We start from the raw sequence: 10,796 nt of genomic DNA, 5'->3' as shown, positions 1-10,796 counted from the left end.
GCCTCCCAAAGTGCTGGGATTACAGGCTTGAGCCACCGCGCCCGGCCGACCCTTCTCAAGAGTGAAGGCCGTAACTGCTGTTAGGGAGGTGGGGAGATGATCCTTCTGGTTACTTTCTACTGGAGAGGGGGTTGTGTGGGGAACAGCTGGTAAGGTTCCTACTGAGGTCAGTAAAAGAGTCCTTGGAAGAAAGGTGCATCCATGTGTGATTTCATTTGCATCACTATTTGGAGCTTGATAGCCTTTAGGAAAGAAGAAACAATTTGGGTTATTAGAGGACATGTATTAAAACAAAGCAAAGGGGTGGGGGTAAGGACAGATAAAAAATCCCAAGGCTGCCAACATGCCCAGATAACTGGTAGCTATATTTATGCCTGCTAAGATTTGGATGCATGGGGTTTGGCTTTGGTTAACTTCTTTGGTTCTATTTTCCAAAACAAAGAAAGCTCTGGGTTATGGGCACCCTATTTACTCACACCACCTGGCAGGATTTGCAGGGTAATTGCTCAGAACTAGAATACTGATCTAGATTTTTACATTACCCATTTCTTTTTCTTTTCTTTTTTTCTTTTTTCTTTTCCCTGAGCTGCAGCTAGAGATTGCTAGTTGGTTTACAGGAATAAGCAGGGTTAGTCTAAAATGTAGGCAAGAACTAAAAACAACCAAGGAGATTAGAATTTAATGACAAGTGTATAACTTTTGAAATATAATTTGTCTCTCTCTGGTCCTCATTTTTGTTAAAAACAAATCATGATAGGACTGAGTTGTTTGCAAAATAAACTTTAGGGCTTTTTTTGTTTGTTTGTTTGTTTGTTTTTGAGATGGAGTCTTGCTCTGTTGCCCAGGCTGGAACACAGTGGCACAATCTTGGCTCACTGCACCCTCCGCCTCCTGGGTGCATGCAATTCTCCTGCCTCAGCCTCCCAAGTAGCTGGGATTATAGGCGTATATCATAACGCCTGGCTAATTTTTGTATTTTTAGTAGAGATGGGGTTTCACCATGTTGGCCAGGCTGGTTTCAAACTCCTGACCTCAAGTGATCCGCCTGCCTTAGCCTCCCAAAGTGCTGGGATTACAGGCGTGAGTCACCATGCCCAGTCAAACTTTAGTTTTATACTTGGCCTGATTATTTGAATAAAGTGCAACAGGAATAATTAATTTTATATAGGCTTTTAAAATTGGCTTTGATAGAACTCTGTTCCATAAGAAATCTCAGATAGGAGTTTTTAAAGCCAAGCCCAGCCATGGGTTTGTACCCTCAAATACCTATGAATTAGGTGAATTCCTCTCTTCTTATAGTCCCAAAAATATGGGATTCCTAGACCTGTAAAAAACTGACATTCTCTACTCACTGCAGCTTAGGAACCCTGCACAGGGACTGTATAGACAAGGTATGTGGCCAGTTTTCCCAAGTGGCTTTTATTGGCTCTGCAAGTCAAGCTTGATTCCTTAAAGGGAAGCATACCCTTCCAGTCAAAGCCAGTAAAACAACTAATTTCTCCAATTGTGTCCTGTTGCAAAATGAAATGGATTCTTACTGCACTGATGCAAACAACTATATTGCCATAAGTTAACAGTACTCACAAACAGTTTCCAAATTTTGGAGAAGCCACGCAGAAAGAAACAAACATGCTCCAAGTTTTGTTTACAAGAGTATACCTCACCTAATTATTAAAGGCTGTATATAGCTTGTTTCCTTGACTCTGAAAAACAAAACAAGGATCAGCAACTTTTTTTTGAGACAGAGTCTCACTCTGTCACTCAGGCTGAAGTGCAGTGGCATTATCTTGGCTCACTGCAACCTCCATCTCCCAGGTTCAAGCAATTTTCCTGCCTCAGCCTTCTGAGTAGCTGGGACTACAGGCGTCTGCCACTACCCCTGGCTAATTTTTCTATTTTTAGTAGAGATGGTGTTTCAACATGTTGGCCAGGCTAGTCTCAAACTCCTGACCTCAGGTGATCCACCTGTCTTGGCCTCTCAAATTGCTGGGATTATAGGTATGAGTCACTGTGCCTGGATAAGGATCAGCAATGTTTTAAGCAAAAAGGTTTAAAAAATTACTTCAGTTTTGTATTAGTTCAGTCCATTCTGTTAACTCTTGTTTTGCTTGATGTTCATGAACATTTCAGCTCTTCATGAGCCCCGTACGTTTTTCCTTTATTCCAATGTAATAATCTCCAAAGTTATTAGAAACTTATATTTAAGAGCACTTGTCAAAGTCCTATAGCTGATTATAAACCATCTTTTGAAGAGGATTAAAACAAGACAACAATTGTCTGGGAATGACAAAATGTCTAGGGTAGTTACAGTGAATAACACAATGGCCAGGCACGGTGGTTCATGCCTGTAATCCCAGCACTTTGGGAAGCCAAGGCGAGCAGATCACTTGAGGTTAGGAGTTCAAGACCAATCTGGCCAACATATTGAAACCCTGTCTCTACTAAAAATACAAAAATATTAGCCAGGCATGGTGGCATATACCTGCAGTCCCAGCTACTCAGGAGGCTGAGGCATGAGAATTGATTGAACCTGGGAGGTGGAGGTTGCAGTGAGTCGAAATCGTGCCTCTGCACTCCAGCCTGGGTGACACAGCGAGACTGTCTCAAACAACAACAATGACAAGACACAATTGACAAAGAAATTTGGTAATTTCTGTGGTTTACAATAACTTAACATAATAACCTTAATTATGATTGATATCATATACTCAGACATTAGAATTATAGAAATTCCACACAATTTTGGAACATATGTTAATATTATTCACTAAAATATAAACTGAAGAAGATTAAACATCATGTTGGCAATCCCACATACCTAAACATCCCAAATAATCCTGTTTACCTGTCTTCTGGATGCTTTAGGGGCCCTCTGTAGCATCTGAAAGCTAGTGATTAGTGCTAGGGATAGGCCCCCAAATCTGGCCATAAACTAGCCCTAAAACTGGCCATCAACAAAATCTCTGCAGCACTGTGACATGTTCGTGATGGCCATGACACCTGCACTGAAGGTTGTGGGTTTACTGGAATGGCCCACCCAGGGTGGAAAACTGCTTAAAGGCATTCCTAAACCACAAACAGTAGCATGAGCAATCTGTGCCTTTAGGACACGTTCCTGCTGCAGCTAACTAGCCAGAGCCCATCCCTTTGTTTTGGTCTGTCTCTTTGTTTCCCACAAGGAATACTTTTAGTTAATCTATAATCTATAGAAATAATGCTTATCACTGGCTTGCTATCAATAAATATGTGGGTAAATCTCTATTTGGGGCTCTGAGCTCTGAAGGCCATAAGTCCCCTGAGTTCCCACTCCACATGCTGTATTTCTCTGTGTATGTCTTTAATTCCTCTAGTGCCGCTGGGTTAGGGTCTCCCCAGCCGAGCTGGTCTTGGCAGGTTAGGAAAGATAATTTTGAATCTCAAGTTTGATTTAGGGAAGCCTGTTAAATGTTAGAGGTTTAAAACACTTGATATTATAAAATACAATTCCAGATTAACATAAATTATTTATTTTGTCAAAATGATGACTCAAAATTTTAAAACAAGGTGAAAACCTTTACTCATTAAGAGGGAAGACTTAACTAGCTTTTCAACAGTTTTTCTCCTTTCCCCTCTTTCCTCTCCTTGGCAGTCTCTCTGGAAGGCAAATGAAAATCTGCCATCATTCTTCACTACTACATGAAAATCTTGTACAAGGGAGAGAAAGCCAAATTTTACCCTTACATTTCTTTCAAAACAATCTTTTATTCCTAGGCAAGATTTATATTTCCACGCCTATTTTTATTGTTTAATACAAACATGTTTTACTTTTCTTACACACCTTGCATGTAAATCTATTTTCAGTAGTCTCATTTACACGTTATAATGGTAACTCTTAGCAATTTTAACTTTAATGTAAAACCCTGGTAAGTTGTTTTGGTTATGTACTAGGAGCAGATAAAGTCTGACTTTTTCCAGCACAGTTGGGGGCATGGTTAATTTCTTATGTCACCAGGCCTTACTAAGTTGTAAAGCAGGCAGCTGACAAGCTTGAAACATTTAGCAAACCTAGTATCTAACTTACATGATTTAGAGCACTTATTTACATTTTGACAACACTGCATTTTACCAATTATCTTTAAAACTATTTTTATTTCTTAAAGGTTAAAGTCACTTGAACTGAAAGGCATTACAGTGTTTATCTTTCCTTTCTGTGTGTCTGTGTTTCCAGTAGAGATTGGTGTGTTAGCTGCTGGACTGAGTGGTGAAAACTTCTCAGCTTCCATAACCATGTGAGCCAATTCCCCTAATAAACCCCCTTTCATCTACCTGTCTCTGTGTATCTGTGTATCTGTGTATCTATCTATCTATCTACCTACCTACCTATCAATCATCTTATCTATCAATCTAATATGATTTGACTGTGTCCCCACCCAAATCTCATCTTGAATTCCTATGTATCATGGGAGGGATCTAGTGGGAGGTAACTGAATCATGGAGACAGGTCTTTCCTGTGCTGCTCTCATGATAGTGAATATATCTCACAAGATCTGATTTTCTTTTTTTTCTTTGAGATGGAGTTTTGCTTATTTGCCCAGGCTGGAGTGCAGTGGCATGATCTCGGTTCACTGCCACCTCCGCCTTCCAGTTTCAAGCCATTCTCCTGCCTCAGCCTCCTGAGTAGCTGGGATTACAGGCGCCCACCACCATGCTTGGCTAATTTTTGCATTTTTAGTAGAGACAGGGTTTCACCATGTTGGCCGGGCTGGTCTCAAACTCCTGACCTCAGGTGATCTGTCCACCTCGACCTCTCACAGTGCTGGGATTACAGGCATGAGTCGCCATGCCCAGCCCTAGATCTGATGGCTTTATAAGGTGGGGTTTCCCTGCACAAGCTCTCTCTTTGTCTGCTGTCATCCACCTAAGATGTGATTTGCTCCTCCTTGCCTTCCACCATGAATTGTGAGGCCTCTCCAGCCATGTAGAAAAGTCCAATAAACCTCTTTCTTTTGTAAATTGCCCAGTTTTGGGTATGTCTTTAGCAGCAGCATGAAAACGATCTAATAAACTCTATCTATCTATCTATGTATCTATGAATCTATATATCTATCCTTCCATCCTATTTGTTCCATCTCTCTGGAAAACTCTGATTAATAAAACAACTAAATGTAATATGGAATCCTGGAGTGGATCTTGGACTAGAACAGGGTATTAGTGAAAAAATGTAGATAACTATTCCATTATATCAATGTTCATTTTTTTTTTTTTTTTTTGAGATGGAGTTTTGCTCTTGTTGCCCAGGTTGGAGTGCAATGGCATGATCTCAGCTCACTGCAACCTCTGCCTCCTGGGTTCAAGCAATTCACCTGCCTTAGCCTCCTGAGTAATTGGGATTACAGGCATGTGCCACCACGCTCAGCTAATTTTTGTATTTTTAGTAGAGATGGGGTTTTTCTATGTTGCTCAGGGTGGTCTCAAAGTCCCAACCTCAGATGATCTGCCCGCCTCAGCCTCTCAAAGTGCTGGGATTACAGGTGTGAGCCACCTTGTCCAGCCCATTTTCTGATTTTAATCACTGTGCAACAATTATGTAAGATGTTAACATTAAGGCAAGTTGGTGAAGACAGTACTTTTTTTTTTTGAGAAAGAGTCTTGCTGTGTTTCCCAGGCTGGAGTGCAGCAGCGCAATCTCAGCTCACGGTAGACTCCGCCTCCTTGGTTCAAGTGATTCTTCTGCCTCAGCCTCCTGAGTAGCTGGGACTACAGGTGCACACCACCATGCCAGGCTAATTTTTGTATTTTTAGTAGAGATGCGGTGTCACCATATTTGCCAGGCTGGTCTTGAACTTCTGACCTCATGATCCACACGCCTTGGCCTCCCAAAGTGCTGGGATTACAGGCGTGAGCCACTGCACCCGGCTGAGTGTACATTTTTTGTAAATTTTCTGTAGGTAATTTACAAAAGAATATTTCAGAAGAAAACCTGTTTATTTTTTATTTAAAACATATTTAAATTTTTTTTATTTCCATAGATTTTTGGGGAACACAATTCCGTAGATATTTGGTTACACAATAAGTTTCTTAGTGGTGATTCGTGAGATTTTGGTGCACCCATCACCCAAGCAGTATGCACTGCGTACGCCCAAGCAGTACATACAATTTGTAGTCTTTTATCTGTCACCCCCTTCCCACCCTTTCCCCTTGAGTCCCCAAAGTCTATTGTGTCATTCTTAAACCTTTGTATCCTCATAGTTTAGCTTTCACTTATGAGTGAGAATTTTTTTTTTTTTTTGAGACGGAGTCTCGCTCTGTCGCCCAGGCTGGAGTGCAGTGGCACGATCTCAGCTCACTGCAACCTCCGCCTCCTGGGTTCAAGCGATTCTCCTGCCTCAGCCTCCTGAGTAGCTGGGATTACAGGCATGTGCCACCACGCCCAGCTAATTTTTGTATTTTTAGTAGAGACGGGGTTCACCATGTTGGCCAGGCTGGTCTTGAACTCCTGATCTCAAGTGATTTGCCCACCTTGGCCTCCCAAAGTGCTGGGATTACAGGTGTGGGCCACTGCACCTGGCTGAGTAAGAATTTTTTTTTTTAATCACTTGAGGTCAGGAGTTCCAGACCAGCCTGGCCAACATGGTGAAACCCTGTCTCTAATAAAAATACAAAAATTAGCCAGGTGTTATAGCAGGTGTCTGTCATCCCAGCTATTCAGGAGGCTGAGGCAGGAAAATTGCTTGAACCCCAAGGCAGAGGATGCAGTGAACCGAAATCACACCACTGAATTCCAGCCTGGGTGACAGAGTGAGGCTGTCTCAAAAAAAAAAAAAAAAAAAAAAAAAATCACAGCTCACTGAAGCCCTGACCTTCCAGGCTCAAGCAATTCTCCTGTCTCAGACTCCTGAGTATCTGGGACTACAGGCATGCATCACCATGTCCGGCTAATTGTTTTTCATTATTTGTAGAGATGAGGTCTCATTATGTGGCCCAGGTTGGTCTTGAATTCCTGGGCTCAAGCAATCCTCTCTTCTCAGTCTTCCAAAATGCTGGGATTACAGGTATGAGCCACCGTGTCTGGCTGAAAAGTGTTTTAGGGAGAGAGAAATGTATACGAATGTTCTTTGCAGTGCGATTTGCAACAGTGAAAAACTGAAAACAAGAAAAGTAGTCAGTAGTAAGCAACAGGTTGAACAAATTGTAATCCTTTCATAGGATGGAATGCAATGACACTATTTAAAAGAATGAGAAAGACCTGAATGTAGGAATATAAAAAGTTCTCTAAGATTTATTACTAGCAGGCAACATCAATATGCAGAATGGTAAGTGTAGTTTGGACCCATTTCAAGCAAAAGTTTTAAAATGTATATACAGAATTTTAAGATATATATACATGCTGATATGTGCATAAAGCTTTTTTTTCTGGGAAGAATCACAAGAAATTATCAACAGTGGGGAAAAGATTGTTGTGGGGAGAGACACTTTTCATTATGTAACTGTACTGTATGCAGTTTCCAGTTTTATTTATGTATTTATTTTGTTTCTTCTTTTCTTGAGACAGCATCTCACTCTGTCATCCAGATTGGAGGGCAGTGACAGAGTCATTGCTCACTGCGGCCTCCACCTCCCAGGCTCAAGCGATCCTTCTACCTCAGCCTCCTGACTAGTTGGGACTACAGGCACGTGCTACCATGCCCAGATACTTTTTGTATTCTTTTGGTATAAATGAGAGGCTCACTTTGTTGCCCAGGCTGGTCTTGAACTCCTGAGCTCAAGTGATCCTTTTGCCTTGGCCTCCTGAAGTGTTAGGATTACAGGTGTGAGCCAGTGTACCCGGCTAGTTTTTTCTTTCAACGCTTTAAATATTTCACTCTCCTGCTGACATGATTTCTGACAAGCAGTCTGATGTAATGCTTATTCTTGTTTCTCTACAGGTAAGGGGTTCTTGTTTGTTTGTTTGTTTGTTTGTATCTCCTGCTTCTTTCAAGGTTTTCTTTATCTTTGGTTTTCTGCAGTTTTAATATGATATGCCCAGGCGTAGATTTTGTTGGAATTTGTCCTGCTTGGTATTCTCTAAGCTTCTTGGATGTATGGTTTTGGTGTCTGTCATTAATTTTGGGCAATTCTTAACCATTATTACTTCAAATATTTCTTCTCCTCTTTTCTCTCTTTTTCCTCCTTCTCATATTGCCATTACACATAACCCACAGTTTTGTGTATTCTGTTCCTTTTATTTTATTTTAAAAATAAAAATAGAGATGAGGTCTTGCCATGCTGCCCAGGCTGATCTCGAACTCCTGGCCTCAAGCAATCCACCCACCTCAGCCTTCCAAAGTGCTGGGATTATAAGCGTGAGCCATGGCACCCAGCTGTTTTTTTTTCCCCCATGGTTTTTTCTCTTTGCATTTCAGTTTGGGATGTTTCTATTGCCCTATCATCTGCCATGTCCAGTTTGCTGATGAGCCCATTAAAGGCATTTGTCATTTCTGTCACAGTGGTTTTTATTCCCAGCATTTTTTCTTGATTCTTTCTCAGAGTTTCCATCTCTCTGTTTACCCATCTGTTCCTGCATGTTGTCTACTCTTTCCATTACACCCTTTACATTGTTAAAGAAAAGTTCATCCATACCCTTGTTAAAAATGGTAAGACAAAGCCGGCTGCAGTGGCTCACGCCTGTAATCCCAGCACTTTGGGAGGCCATGGCAGATGGATTACAAGGTCAGGAGTTTGAGACCAGCCCGACCAACATGGTGAAACCCTGTCTCTACTAAAAATACAAAAATATTAGCCAGGCATGGTGGCATATACCTGCAGTCCCAGCTACTCAGGAGGCTGAGGCATGAGAATTGATTGAACCTGGGAGGTGGAGGTTGCAGTGAGTCGAAATCGTGCCTCTGCACTCCAGCCTGGGTGACACAGCGAGACTGTCTCAAACAACAACAATGACAAGACACAATTGACAAAGAAATTTGGTAATTTCTGTGGTTTACAATAACTTAACATAATAACCTTAATTATGATTGATATCATATACTCAGACATTAGAATTATAGAAATTCCACACAATTTTGGAACATATGTTAATATTATTCACTAAAATATAAACTGAAGAAGATTAAACATCATGTTGGCAATCCCACATACCTAAACATCCCAAATAATCCTGTTTACCTGTCTTCTGGATGCTTTAGGGGCCCTCTGTAGCATCTGAAAGCTAGTGATTAGTGCTAGGGATAGGCCCCCAAATCTGGCCATAAACTAGCCCTAAAACTGGCCATCAACAAAATCTCTGCAGCACTGTGACATGTTCGTGATGGCCATGACACCTGCACTGAAGGTTGTGGGTTTACTGGAATGGCCCACCCAGGGTGGAAAACTGCTTAAAGGCATTCCTAAACCACAAACAGTAGCATGAGCAATCTGTGCCTTTAGGACACGTTCCTGCTGCAGCTAACTAGCCAGAGCCCATCCCTTTGTTTTGGTCTGTCTCTTTGTTTCCCACAAGGAATACTTTTAGTTAATCTATAATCTATAGAAATAATGCTTATCACTGGCTTGCTATCAATAAATATGTGGGTAAATCTCTATTTGGGGCTCTGAGCTCTGAAGGCCATAAGTCCCCTGAGTTCCCACTCCACATGCTGTATTTCTCTGTGTATGTCTTTAATTCCTCTAGTGCCGCTGGGTTAGGGTCTCCCCAGCCGAGCTGGTCTTGGCAGGTTAGGAAAGATAATTTTGAATCTCAAGTTTGATTTAGGGAAGCCTGTTAAATGTTAGAGGTTTAAAACACTTGATATTATAAAATACAATTCCAGATTAACATAAATTATTTATTTTGTCAAAATGATGACTCAAAATTTTAAAACAAGGTGAAAACCTTTACTCATTAAGAGGGAAGACTTAACTAGCTTTTCAACAGTTTTTCTCCTTTCCCCTCTTTCCTCTCCTTGGCAGTCTCTCTGGAAGGCAAATGAAAATCTGCCATCATTCTTCACTACTACATGAAAATCTTGTACAAGGGAGAGAAAGCCAAATTTTACCCTTACATTTCTTTCAAAACAATCTTTTATTCCTAGGCAAGATTTATATTTCCACGCCTATTTTTATTGTTTAATACAAACATGTTTTACTTTTCTTACACACCTTGCATGTAAATCTATTTTCAGTAGTCTCATTTACACGTTATAATGGTAACTCTTAGCAATTTTAACTTTAATGTAAAACCCTGGTAAGTTGTTTTGGTTATGTACTAGGAGCAGATAAAGTCTGACTTTTTCCAGCACAGTTGGGGGCATGGTTAATTTCTTATGTCACCAGGCCTTACTAAGTTGTAAAGCAGGCAGCTGACAAGCTTGAAACATTTAGCAAACCTAGTATCTAACTTACATGATTTAGAGCACTTATTTACATTTTGACAACACTGCATTTTACCAATTATCTTTAAAACTATTTTTATTTCTTAAAGGTTAAAGTCACTTGAACTGAAAGGCATTACAGTGTTTATCTTTCCTTTCTGTGTGTCTGTGTTTCCAGTAGAGATTGGTGTGTTAGCTGCTGGACTGAGTGGTGAAAACTTCTCAGCTTCCATAACCATGTGAGCCAATTCCCCTAATAAACCCCCTTTCATCTACCTGTCTCTGTGTATCTGTGTATCTGTGTATCTATCTATCTATCTACCTACCTACCTATCAATCATCTTATCTATCAATCTAATATGATTTGACTGTGTCCCCACCCAAATCTCATCTTGAATTCCTATGTATCATGGGAGGGATCTAGTGGGAGGTAACTGAATCATGGAGACAGGTCTTTCCTGTGCTGCTCTC

Source organism: Colobus angolensis, unplaced genomic scaffold, assembly GCF_000951035.1.
Source record: "Colobus angolensis palliatus isolate OR3802 unplaced genomic scaffold, Cang.pa_1.0 Scaffold71, whole genome shotgun sequence".
Taxonomy (NCBI): domain Eukaryota; kingdom Metazoa; phylum Chordata; class Mammalia; order Primates; family Cercopithecidae; genus Colobus; species Colobus angolensis.
This window is presented reverse-complemented; position numbering follows the sequence as displayed.